Here is a 13617-nt window from a genome sequence, read left to right as displayed (position 1 = left end):
GTACCAGCTTTTATAGGGGCAGCCTGCTCCCCCTACTGGCCTGAGACAGGAGGCATTGCATGCTAATGTTCCCCTAATCAGAGAACCTCCCCCTTGCTCTCAGACACAGCTTTATTACACTTGTGGCATCCAGGTAGGGTGACACACATTGAATTCAATTCTTTCTGATTTTAGAAACTGCATTAAAGAATGAGTGCACTGGTCCTGGAAATGCTGCAATACCAGGTCAATGCGTGAAGTGGACAGAGCAAGCTCTTTTACCAACTCCCTGTTCTAAAAATCCATTTAATATATGGTCCCCAGATAGGGGACGTATCAGATATTAAACTGATAAGAACAGATACTACACTTGATCTTAGCCAAAAGGCCGAGAAGCGATAACCAGAATTGGTTTCGGCCTACGGTGCCACCCTCGGATCCTGAAAAGTCCATTTGTGGAGATGGCCACCTGGACTCCCGTTAAGAAGACATGTTGTCAACCTCTAGATCCCTTACATGCCTGCACTTTTCGGCTTGCTGCTGCAGCAATCCACGCGTTTTAGATCTGCATGACTCCAACTATTTTAGCACAGCACCCTCACCCCCTGCTGTTCCCACCCGCCTCAACACCGGTGGAAGGGAGGAGAACCAATTAAGGGGGGACGAGCAGCTGTCTACCCTTAGCAGGAGTGTTGCTGATTACTTACCTACAGCAGACTGAAAGTGGCTGCTGCCGTGCGCTGGTATATAAAGGCTCAGAGCCTATTATGACACGCGCAGCCAGCGTTCCATTGCCACATTCCATCTACTGCAGGCAGGATACCTGGCTGGTTGAACGGCACTGAGAAGCTCACAGAGACCGCCATAAGCAACAGTTTAAAAGAATGCCACAGACTAATCAACCAAACTTTTTGGGTTGGGTTATTTTTTATAGTCTGCAGGCGTTAAATGAAAGAAGTCAGTGTTCCACCAGAGGGAGACAACGTTTCAGAAAAGGCATTGGAGCAAGCCAAAAAAGACATTTTAAGTGCAGCAGAGTAACCAGCGCACATACCTGTTAGCTCAGGTGAGTTTAAAAGGCTGCTGTTGATAACAAGGGCATTTGCTAAATAGATGGTGTGTGTGCAACAATATACTGAAAGAACAATTATATTGTGCAGCTTATCTCACCACCTGTAATTAGTTAGGTGAAAGCTCCAAAATGCTTGCCTAATATGGCTGTTTATCCAAAAGGAAGTAAAGAGGGAGAGCTAGATAGATAGCATTGCATTACAGTACATGGCTATGCAATGCAGAGTTGCTGAAGTTGAACCAAAATGAGTTTGTCATCTGGCTTCTGCAACTTTTAACATGAAAAATACAATGAGGAGAAGAAAAGCAAAGCCAAAAAGTCCATCCAAAAATCCGACAAACAAGCAAAAGCAACAAAAAGCATTGAATTCAATTCTTTCTGATTTTAGAAACTGCATTAAAGAATGAGTGCACTGGTCCTGGAAATGCTGCAATACCAGGTCAATGCGTGGAGTGGACAGAGCAAGCTCTTTTACCATCTCCCTGTTCTAAAAATCCATTTAATATATGGTCCCCAGATAGGGGACGTATCAGATATTAAACTGATAAGAACAGATCAGGTTTCAACATATTTTATTAAGTGCGTAAAAGATGGTTTACAATCAAAAACAACAACACAAACAGTACATTATTAAAACACAGAATTCCACCCATAAAAACCCCATATACGATTGGCATCCCTTCTCCCAATACATTTGACATCCCTCAAGTAATAAATATACATCTGGCTAAAAGCAATTTTAAGACAATCCTTCACAGAAATAGCATCACGTTTAAAAAGTAAAATATTGCGTGCCTTCCAAAGGGCGTCTTTAAAACAGTTAATCATACACCAACATATACAATACTGTTGAGGGGTCGGACATTTAAAAAGGCCATATAAAACATATTCATGGTTAAAATCTCTTAAACCGCAAGTCCATTTTAAAAGAATCCCAACTTTGTGCCAAAGTTCCTGTGCAAATGGGCAATTCCACATAAGGTGCAAGGTGGTTTCGTCATTAACACATGAGTCTCTGGGGCATTTTGCTCTGGCCACCAGGCCTCTCCTGTGTTGAAACTCTCTGGTGGGGAGGCACTGGTGGACCACCATCCATGCGATGTCCTTATGTCCATTTGCTAAGAATTTCCCGAAGACATTCTTCCAAACTTGCTTCGATCTCTCTTCTGAGAAATTTACTATGGGGGTCACATCTTCATTCCTCCTCAGAAAAGATAAAAGCTTCTTGCGGTCTTTAAAAATGTCCATATTAAAATCACCAAGGCTATAAAATCGAACAGTCTTTTCTAAGATTGCTTGGTGTTTGGGGGGGCATAGTAAAACAGGGGAATTCAACGACAACTTAAACCATCTTTTAAAAATCATCCCACAAGTATATTTTAAAAAATAACTTAGCGCACTATTACCATTAAAATGTTTGAAACAAAAGCAGAAATAATTTAAATACAAATAAATATGTAAGTCGGGGACATCCCTTCCGCCGTTCATTTTATTCTTCCTCATTATTTCTCGCCTTAATTTTTCCATTTTGGAGTTCCATAAAAACATAAAGATCATCCTAGTCATTTTTTTAATTAAAACATCAGAGGGAGGGTACACCATAGCTATATACAGTATGAGGGGTAACAACACTGATTTTATAATTAAAATTTTCCCCTCCATTGTTAGGGACCTCAAACCCCAAAATGCTATTTTCTTTGACATTTTTTCTATGACATTCTCCCAGCTTTGAGTTCCCACATTCTCCTCGTTAAAAACAACTCCAAGAATTTTTACATTGTCTCGTTTTATAGTGAGCTGCGGGAGTTGGGCGGTGTCCCAGGATCCCAAAGTCAGACATTCAGATTTATTTAAATTAAGTTTAAAACCGGATGCCTGGGAAAAAAAATCAATGCGCAACACCGCCCTCCGGAGGGAAGCAGGGTCCACGCACACAACCGTCACGTCATCCATGTAGCCAAAGACTCTCACATCACTGCCACCTCCGCCAGGAACAGGAACCCCTCTAATCACTTTGTCTTTCCTTATTGCGCTCAGCAGGGGCTCCATGGCGCAGATGAACAGGATGGGCGACAAGGGGCATCCCTGCTTCACTCCGGACTCAAGGGGAACTCCATCTGTTAAAAAGCCATTAAGAGAAATTTGACTAAAACAATTTTTATATAAAATCTTAATACAATTTAAAAGCATATTAGGGATAAGCATTCTATTTAAAACTCTAAAAAGAAATCTATGAGAGACTCTATCGAAAGCTTTTTCAAAATCTAGGGCTAAAAGAGCTACATTTTGACCCCGGTCTCTGGAATACCAAATTACATCCCTTAATACGTTTAAAACCTCTGAAATACTTCTGCCTGGTACACTACAAACCTGCTCAGGCTGGATTAGTTTGGCAATGACACTACTGAGCCGGTCTGCAACCACCTTAGCAAGTACCTTGTAATCAACATTTAGGAGAGTTATGGGTCTCCAATTCGCTAGAGTACTGCGGTCACCTTTTTTATATATCAAAGACACCACTCCTCTCCTCCACGAAAATGGCAACTGTTCAGAAATAAAAACTTCTTTAAAAAGCATAAAAAGGTCCTCTTTTAAAATGTCCCAAAAAGTAAGGTAAAATTCTACAGGTAGTCCGTCACACCCAGGTGCTTTACCCTTAGAGAAACTTTTAAAAACATAAAATAATTCCTCTAAAACAATATCGCGTTCTAAAAACTCCTGGTCTGTAAAATTTAACTTAAAATCGAGATCATTAAGAGCATCAGATAAAAAGGACTCATCTATACACTTTTTACTAAAAAGATGCTTATAAAAGTTAAAAGTAGCATTCAACATTCCCTGCATAGATGTTTCACCCTCTAGATTTGTGATCACTTCTCTTTTATCCATGACTTTTTTGAAGAAGAAGCGAGAGCACTTCTCCCCCTCCTCCAAGTGCTGCACTCTAGAGTTAAAAATAATCTCTTTCCCCTTTGTGTCTATGCAGTTCTGGATTTCAGTTTTTAGGCTAGCAATATCATCTCCCACCTCCACCCCTAGCTCTTTGAATTTAAAAAGTGTTTGTAGTTTGGTGTTAAGATCACTAAAACATCTTTTTTTCTCTCTAGCTTTACGTCTCCCTGCTTTTATAAAAAACATTCTGACTTTTTTTTTCAAATTTTCCCACCAGGTTACCATAGGGGCATCAGAAGGTTTTTGTCGCCGCCAGGCTTGATAGGCTTTACCAAAGTCTTGTCGAATCAGAGGGTCCTCCAGCAGGTAAGTACTTAGACGCCAGAGGCCCCTGTTGACCCTCTGTTCATCCCGGTATTCTAGGTGCACCTCCAAGCCCTTATGGTCAGAAAATATATTTGATGTTAAAACATATTTTACAGGGTTAAAATCATCTGATAGGAAAATAAAATCGATCCTGGAGGACACCCCTCTTCCGGACCACGTATAACCAGGGTCCGTCGGCAGAAGTGACCTCCACGCATCGCATAATTTAAAATCAGTTATAAAATCTTTCAATAGATGACTTGACTTATCCAATTTGCGTAAAGGGTCACCCCCCGCTCGTTGTTCACTAGCACAAAGACAATTAAAATCACCCCCTACGATCAGGGGAGATGACCCAGTACAGTACAATGGCAATATCCCAAATAAATTAATTCTCTCTTGCTTATCAGGGGGAGCATAAATATTCATTACACGTAGGGTAAAACCATTAAATTTAAAATGCACTAAAACCACTCTGCCTGGTACTATTTCTGTGACAGCATTTATAGTAATATTTCTCCCACGACAGAGGAAGCCCACCCCCGCTGACTTGTTGTCATTGGAGCCAGACCAGATGGAGGGCCCCAGTCTCCAATCTGTCTTGATGTTATTATAATTTAGTGCATGTTGTATCCCGCATTCCTGTAATAAACAAATGTCAAAGTCAGCGGTTTCTAAATACTTGAATAGAGCAGCCCTACGAACTGGGCTCTTTAATGACCTCACATTCAGTGAGACAAGTCTTAATGTGGGCATTCACAGGTCAGGGTGGTGGATCTTCCATGAGGACACCTGACTCAAAGCCCTGTATGTCAAATTGCTCCAGGACATCCGGGCTAGAGGACCCAAACGACTCGATATTCTGTGAGCCGGCGGTTGCCCCCTCGTAGGTCACGGTTCCCAGCCACATTCCAGGAGACGCTGGGGCTTCGACATTCCGTCTCTTTTTCGGGGCAGACTCCACTAGGTCACTGGTGCAGTCCTCCTCTTCCTCCACCTCCTCCAGGGGGGGGAGACTGGTCCATCAGGATAAGATCACCAACACAGATTTCCTGATGTTCGCCACCTAGAAGCAAAGCCCCCTCATCTGGCTGGCTAATCGCCCTGGAAGATCCTGAGGCCATCGCTGCATGGTCCCCTGTAGCCAACCGCACAGGGGCACCACCCTCCAGCCCAACAGGATCGGTATCGGGAACCATCGATACGGAGGATACCCTCCCAGAAGGAGGACCCCCCCGCTCCGGTCCATGCAAGGTCCGCCCATCGTTAAGGGACTTCGATGCAGGTGCCGCCCCAGAGGGGCTTCCGGCTCCCTGCTCCATCCCAGCCTTCTCGCCCTTCGAAGCGCCCTCCGACGCCGGCCCGCCAGTGAAGACCGGCGGGCGCATCGGCTCAGCTGCAGAAGATGCAGCTTCTGCGTAGGTCCTGGTCCTGGTCCTATTGGGGCATCCTCGGAACATGTGCCCCGCCCCACCGCAGAGATTACATTTCCTCCCAGCGGGACAGTCCTTCATTAGATGTCCGTAACAGCTGCAATTATTGCAGCGGTCTACTTTCCTGCCCGTGCAGGACGTTTGGGTATGACCCATTTGTCCACAGTTCCTGCAACATACTGGCATTCCAGGATAAAATAAGTAGCCTCTGCTCTTACCGATTACGAAGGTTGAGGGAGGGTGTAGCATTCCTCCCACTCCACTAAGGTCCCTCTTTAGACGGGCCATATACCTTCTCTTGCCGCACCAGAAGCCTACTGCGTTCTTCACAGTACCCAGGTATCTCAGATCATCACAATAACGGGTAAGGTAGGTCGAGATGTCTGCAGCTTCCACAAAGGGGTTCGGGAAATGCACCACGATGGGGATCTCGTCATAAGCATACAAGAGACAAAAGGTTAGTCCATCCAATTCATCTAAGTAGTTTTTCTCGTTTACCTTTTGTATGAGTTGCTGACAGCATCCCTGGCTCTTGAAGGTGATGGTGTAAGTCCCCTTGTACTCGTTGTCCTGGAAGCAGAATATGTCTTCCCGCCGAAACTCCAGAACTCCAAGCAGAATCCTATGGCAGATGTAGTCCAAATTCTTCTCCATCCTTGATGCTGCTCCAACTTCAATCCTCACGGTGTTCCGCATTCGGGCATCACCCGATGAATATGTGAGCGTTGCCGGCATCCTTCACTCAGGAACGTACCGACTCTTCTCTCTGAAAGGCGAAAGCCTTCATGGGATCCCTTCCCGTTGCTCCCGGACTAATCCTTCCTCCCAATAGCAGCAGGGGGGTTAAGTCCCTCCGAAGAGAAACGATCCCCCCAGGCCGAGAGAAAGGGTACCAAGAGCACCTCACAGGCAAGACCACACAGGTAAACCTGATAGATCGTGCCAAAAGGCCGAGAAGCGATAACCAGAATTGGTTTCGGCCTACGGTGCCACCCTCGGATCCTGAAAAGTCCATTTGTGGAGATGGCCACCTGGACTCCCGTTAAGAAGACATGTTGTCAACCTCTAGATCCCTTACAAGCCTGCACTTTTCGGCTTGCTGCTGCAGCAATCCACGCGTTTTAGATCTGCATGACTCCAACTATTTTAGCACAGCACCCTCACCCCCTGCTGTTCCCACCCGCCTCAACACCGGTGGAAGGGAGGAGAACCAATTAAGGGGGGGACGAGCAGCTGTCTACCCTTAGCAGGAGTGTTGCTGATTACTTACCTTTCCTGCTGCTGCTGGCTGAGAAGCTCACAGAGACCGCCATAAGCAACAGTTTAAAAGAATGCCACAGACTAATCAACCAAACTTTTTGGGTTGGGTTATTTTTTATAGTCTGCAGGCGTTAAATGAAAGAAGTCAGTGTTCCACCAGAGGGAGACAACGTTTCAGAAAAGGCATTGGAGCAAGCCAAAAAAGACATTTTAAGTGCAGCAGAGTAACCAGCGCACATACCTGTTAGCTCAGGTGAGTTTAAATGGCTGCTGTTGATAACAAGGGCATTTGCTAAATAGATGGTGTGTGTGCAACAATATACTGAAAGAACAATTATATTGTGCAGTCCCTCACTGCCTTCAAGTCCACACTTACTGCAGCAAAACAAACATACTTCTCATCTCTCATATCATCCCTGTCTCACAACCCTAAACAGCTATTCAAAACTTTCAGTTCTTTCCTCCGTCCCCCAGCGCCTCCTTCATCTTCTCTCATCTCAGCCTAAGACTTTGCCAAATTCTTCAAGCAGAAGGTTGACACCATCAGACAAATCTTTTGACTAAAGTCCCCACAGCCCCTCCTCACACCTACTCAACCCTCCTCCTCCAAAACCAGCTTCTCCACCATTACAATCAACTCTCCTCTTTACTCTCCAAATCACACCTCACCACCTGCAAACTTGACCCAGTCCCATCCCACCTCATCCCTAACCTTAACACTATTCTCATCCCAACCCTAACCCACCTTTTCAACCTGTCACTAACAACTGGTGTCTTCCCCTCATGCTTCAAACATGCCTCGATCACACCCATCCTCAAAAAGCCCTCCCTTGACCCATCCTCTCTGTCTAGCTATCGCCGCATATCACTTCTCCCCTATGGCTCAAAACTACTGGAACAACACGTCCATTCTGAACTGTCCTCCCACCTCTCCTCTTTGACCGCCTCCAATCTGGCTTCCGACCGCACCACTCCACTGAAACTTCCCTGACTTAAGTCACCAACAACCTACTAACTGCCAAATCCAAGCAACACTACTCTGTCCTCCTCCTCCTGGACCTGTCATCTGCCTTTGACACAGTCGACCATTCCCTCTTACTACAGACTCTCATCTCTTGGCATCACGGACTTGGCTCTATCTTGGATCTCTTCATACCTAACTGACCGGACATTCAGTGTCTGCCACTCACACACCACCTCCTCATCTCGCCCCCTATCTGTCAGTGTCCCCCAAGGTTCAGTCCTAGGACCCCTGCTCTTCTCCGTCTACACCATCGGCCTGGGACAGCTCATAGGGTCCCATGGCTTTCAGTATCACCTCTATGCTGATGACACACAGATCTACCTCTCTGGATCCGATTTCTCCTCCCTACTAACCAAAATCCCACAATGTCTGTCCGCTATTTTATCCTTTTTCTCTGAAGTTTCTAAAACTTAACATAGACAAAACTGAATTCATCATTTTTCCACCGTCTCACTAACCCCCCCCCCCCAACTGACCTATCCATTAAAGTCAATGGCTGCCCAATCTCCCTAGTCCCACAAGCCCGCTGCCTCAGGGTAACCCTGGACTCTAACCTCTCCTTTAAACTACATATCCAAGCGCTTTCCACTTCCTTCCGACTCCAACTCAAAAAATATCTCCCGGATCCGCACATTCCTCAACCACGAATCTGCAAAAACACTAGTGCACGCCCTCATCATCTCCTGCCTTGACTACTGCAACCTCTTGCTCTGTGGCCTCCCTTCTACCACTCGCACACCTCCAATCTATCCTAAACTCTGCTGCCCGACTAATCCACGTGTCCCCCGCCTCTCCTCTCTGTCAATCCCTTCACTGGCCCCCCATTGCCCAGAGACTCCAGTGTAGGGCCAGCAATGGCAGCCCTGGGAGCAGCAGTACAGTATATCACTATAACCATAGTGAGCATCCAGGAGATGTGTGGCTGGCATGGCCGTGCTGTTTCTGTGGCAGAAGCCACATGATATAAAGACAAAGTAGCACTCTGTAGTGATAAAGCATGGAAACATGAAATACGTGGAATTTGAATCTCATTACTGCTTTAGATAATAAGAAAAAATAGAGATGTTTAGCACATAATTTGGCCAATTCATGCAAACCCAGCAGCCAACGACAAGGCACTTTCCGTTTGCTGGGAACTGATCTAATGTGAATCCTCTACTAGGCTAAAGCCTGCATTTATGGGTAGCTAGGATCCTGCTGCAATTAAATCCACCACAGGCTGGAGGGTGGAGCGCTCGGTCAGAGAGACAATATAGAAATAGCAAAAAACTGACTGTCACTTCCAAATCAGAAAACTGGTGTGTACAAGTCCACTCTGGAGCGGAGCTGCGCCCACTAGTCGGGTTCTGCCCGGGAGTATGTATAATGCATATATCACCGCCGTCCCCGGGTCAGAAACCAGCGACTCCGCACAGTGCACAGTCTCTGCGCTGGAGGATTTATAAGTCTGCAGTTACACACTGACCCCACAACCCCTTACAGCAAGCCAACCATTTCCTTTGTGTGTAATACCAGGGTGAAGCCAAGGTTATGGAATGATTTGTACTCACAGAACTATAATAAAACAATATATTTGTCACTTAGTTGATTTCCTTATAGAATGATCAGACTCGCAGAATTGCAAGAAATCAGTTCTACAGTTTTGGAGGAAAGACTTTGCCCATAAATCCAAAAGACTTTGCTAAAACATCTGAAAAGAATTCTGCCACCATCCCTTTCTTTTAGGAAGGATAATGGCCATTCTCTTTCTTCCCTTTCAGAAGGCGTTTAATGTGTCCAGCGACTGCTCTGCACTTATACCGCTGGCAAACACCGCAATGAGGAGCGACGTCCAGGAAAGTCAGGCGCGCGGCTTACTACGTCTGGGGAGGCGCAAAGAAGCGCTGGAGAGCGCAGAACTGCTGGGAATGGAATTGGAGACATTATAGGAAACATTATTTCTCCAACTTGAGAAGAAAACGTTGCTTTATTATGTTTAAAAGTAAAAATGGCTGAAACTTACCCTTTTTTTTTTTTAACTAGAGCATAATAGTATGGAAAAGTTGGCATATTTGCATTGGTCCAGGATCTCCTTCTGCCAGTGCCACCTATGTGAGAATGGAGCTGCCAACACCTGGACCAGCGCTGATATAGTGTTGTGGGAAAACGCTGCAAAGTCAGAATGCTTTACAAAATAAGTGTTGTGTAGGGGGGGCATGTCCGGCAGCTATTGGGTGCGTATGTGTCCAAGGGGGCTCCGAGCTACACAGAGGGCTCATCCCGGCATGGAGGGCCATCAGTGTGACTCCTCTTGGTTACAAGAAGCTTATGGGCCCATTTTCAGATGAGTTTGGCTGAGCTCCATTAGCATGGCCTACGCGATGCTCAGAGTTGCGGCCTCACTTGAGCTGAGGTGGGAGACCAGAGGACCTTGTCTGCCATTGTCCTGTTACGAATGGGCCCCAGACTGTGAGACCCGACTCAGAAACACATGGCCCCTTAGCAGCGCTTCACTAATTGGTACTGTCCCTTACCACAAGATGGCGTAGTTGGCCCAGACCAAGGGTGCAGTTCTAGGTAGACATTGTTCCCCCTGATACCATCACCTATTTACCAGCGCTCAGAGGTAGAGCGAGAGGAGACTGAGGAACAGGGCACAGATACGCCCTCACAGACATTATCGGGCGCACGTACAGTCTGATGTCAGCCATACCAGTGCAAGTGGCAGTATCTTTCATTAGTCAGCACATGTAATATGCAGGTACTGTTATGTCTGACCTTATTCTGTGCATAGTACTCTGCTGCCCTCATGTGGTGAATGTGAAAACTGAAACATCTCTGCACATATAAATAAAAATGATTATTCTATCATAGCACCAACATATTCTGCAGCACTTTCCAATTAAGTAAGGACCAGTACAGACAATAAAAACAATACAATGTAACACATTTTATCCGTTACAGGAGGAGTGAGGGCCCTGCTCGCAAGCTTACAATTTATATACTGAACTCTCTCAGTATCTTAAGCTGTGCAAAGCCCCCCGCTCTCATTGTCTGATGCCGGTGACATCTGCAGCATTAACTCTGGCTTTGTGGGGTCCGTCCTTTTCAGGCTCATTATAGCTCATTTGCTAATTCTACTTTGGCTACATGAATCCAGTTCTCTATGAATTTGTCTGTCACCCCTCCCCCATCAGATCCTCTTGTTGGTGTTTCTGGAGTAGATCATTAGTGATCCGGTCTCCTTGGGAAACTGTGCGATCTCCTTTTCCGTTGGATTCTATCCTTCTCTTCCTGCCCCTCTTGGAGTTGTACACCCCCGGTAGCACACCGGACCCTTACCTTATTCTGTGACAGAGACCCTCTACTACACGGCTCATTAGAAGGGGAGATGTAGTGTCCGTCCTTTGCTCGGCTTCACCTGCATCCGGCTATTGCTAACCCGGGCTGTGGAGTCAGTAAGCCAAACCTCCGACTCCTCCATTTCCATGCCTCCGACTCCCTCATACATGGCTCATGTGTAAGTGATAAATTTACTGTAGCACAGATTCATCTCAGCTAAAAGTCTAGACCCTTAGATCAGGAATAGGACAGACATTTAAAGGACATTTCATAACTTTACCAAATTCTTGTGACAAAAAATATTCCCCACAAACTACTGTACCCAATTTATTATATATTTTAGGAGTCTGAGTTCATCCATTTTATATGGACTCCACCAAAATGGGCTTCATCTCACAACAGAACAGCAAATAAGCTGCAACTTGTTAGGGTGCTTTCACCTTGCATTCTGTGTCCCCATCGGGGCATACTTCCAAAGTTCCCCAAAAAACAGGGTCCATGCGTATTCACTGATTGGACATAGTAGACTGGGTCTGGGTGTCTGTCTCCGGGAGGCGTATACTGGACGTTCGCTCAGTTTGCATCATTACAGTCTATGGCCCCTTCGGCGCATACTCCTGGACCTTGTTTTGTGGGGGTATTTCAGACATATTCCCAAATATCCACGGCTCTTTTTAGGGAATGTACTGATCTCCACCTATGGCCGGGATAGTTTCTCGGCTATGTACATTGCAGAGGGCATATCACATCCCTCCATCCCTTGCCCCTTGGGTCTGCACCTTACACCTTCATTGCAAAATTCTTCAACTGTAGGGACAGAGAGTTTCTTCTTTGCTTGTCTCGAAAAGACCATATTTAGTATGAGAATACTCGCTCAGTTCTGTCAAATTCCTGAAGGAACTCAACCTTATATACTCCATGTTCTCTCTGTCTCGCCTGAAGGTCATTGCTGACAACCAGTCTGACTTCTTTGAAATCCCACTGGAGGCGTTTTCACGTTATCTGTCTTCAGGTGGGCTTACTATTCAGTCTTTTGTACATATGCCCGGGGAGTTTCTATCCTAGTCATGCGCACCCTAAATTGTACCCTTTACAACATTGAAATTTATATAAAGAGGGTATGTGTGTATTCTTGTACTGTATGGAACTTGTGTGTCCTATTACCCATCTGGATATTTATTTACCCCCTCCATTTATACCAGTCGTCATGCACAAAGCTGTTGCTTTCATGCTACTATATAGTTCCCCACTAGTAATCTGGCTCCAGTATTTTAACTGTACTCGTGGTATAAATAGGGAGCGGTCCCGGCTGTTGAGCCCTGACACTGATGTGGACTCCTCTGTAATATTGCAGTGTATGGGGACTGGGTCTGGTGCTCTTCCATCTCCTCGTCTAGGACACACTCCTGTTATCCTTTCACTCATGACTGCCTCTCCCACATAGAATAAGAAAGCACAGCAGCACTCTGTAAGGGCCAAGACATATGCAAGCACTAAGAAAATAAGATCTAAACTGCACTATTGCTAAATAAAATGTACTTAAAAAAAAATCAAGGTTCTTAGCGCATAAATTGGCCAATTCATGTGTGCCCATCAACCACGGCAAGGTGACCTCCGCATGATGGGTAACTATTTTCCTAAACATGCCTCTCTTGGGCTATAAGCCTACAATTTTAAGTGGGCAGTTAGAAAGCAACACTAATTAAAAGCACCCTTGGGTTGATGGGTGGAGTGCAGAGTCAGAAAAGGAGGCAGTCAAAACCTCCATGGTAAACTGCAAGAAAACAAAAAATCTGACCACCACCTCTTGGCCCTTACAGAGTGCTGCTGTTCTTTCTTATTTTATGTTATGCAGTCATTACAGCGTGCACCTGTTCACACTATATGGAGGTTGTTAGGGATCCGGGTGATGGAATCTCTGTGCTGCGGTGCAAGGAGGGACCAGAGGGGGCGTAACTAGGTATCAACTCGGACTGACCAAGGTCGCACGGCGGCTCAATCAACTCCATGAACCAGGGAAGGACCGAGCAGAGGGACCAGGTGCTACTCTGGGCCAGTCCTTGTATGAGAGCAGGTGACTCCCACGGGTCAGAAGGCAGGGACTGACCGGTACAGCAGATGAGCACGGCAGGCAGACTGACGGGTGATCTGGGTAGACGGACTGGCGGACACCACAGGTAACTGGCAGGAGCATCCAGGTAGGCTGGCTGGTAGGCACGGCAGGTAACTGGTACTTTCTCCGGGTAGGCAGGCAAGCCTGGCCCATAGAC

At 45.9% G+C, this 13617-nt stretch overlaps 2 non-coding genes across 2 annotated transcripts; both read right to left on the bottom strand.

The window, feature by feature from the left end:
- Nucleotides 1-188: 188 nt before the first annotated feature.
- Nucleotides 189-379, bottom strand: LOC141220345 (U2 spliceosomal RNA). Its single transcript, XR_012288650.1, has one exon. It is a non-coding gene; the product is annotated as a U2 spliceosomal RNA (small nuclear RNA).
- A 1074-nt stretch (nucleotides 380-1453) lies between these two features.
- LOC141220349 (U2 spliceosomal RNA) lies at nucleotides 1454-1643 on the bottom strand. Its single transcript, XR_012288654.1, has one exon. It is a non-coding gene; the product is annotated as a U2 spliceosomal RNA (small nuclear RNA).
- Between the last annotated feature and the right edge of the window lie 11974 nt (nucleotides 1644-13617).

The sequence above is a fragment of the Phyllobates terribilis genome, unplaced genomic scaffold, assembly GCF_046119375.1.
Source record: "Phyllobates terribilis strain yellow unplaced genomic scaffold, ASM4611937v1 Scaffold_282__1_contigs__length_2493038, whole genome shotgun sequence".
NCBI lineage: Eukaryota > Metazoa > Chordata > Amphibia > Anura > Dendrobatidae > Phyllobates > Phyllobates terribilis.
Note: the sequence above shows the minus strand (reverse complement) of the source record. Positions and strands in the feature narration are given on the sequence as shown.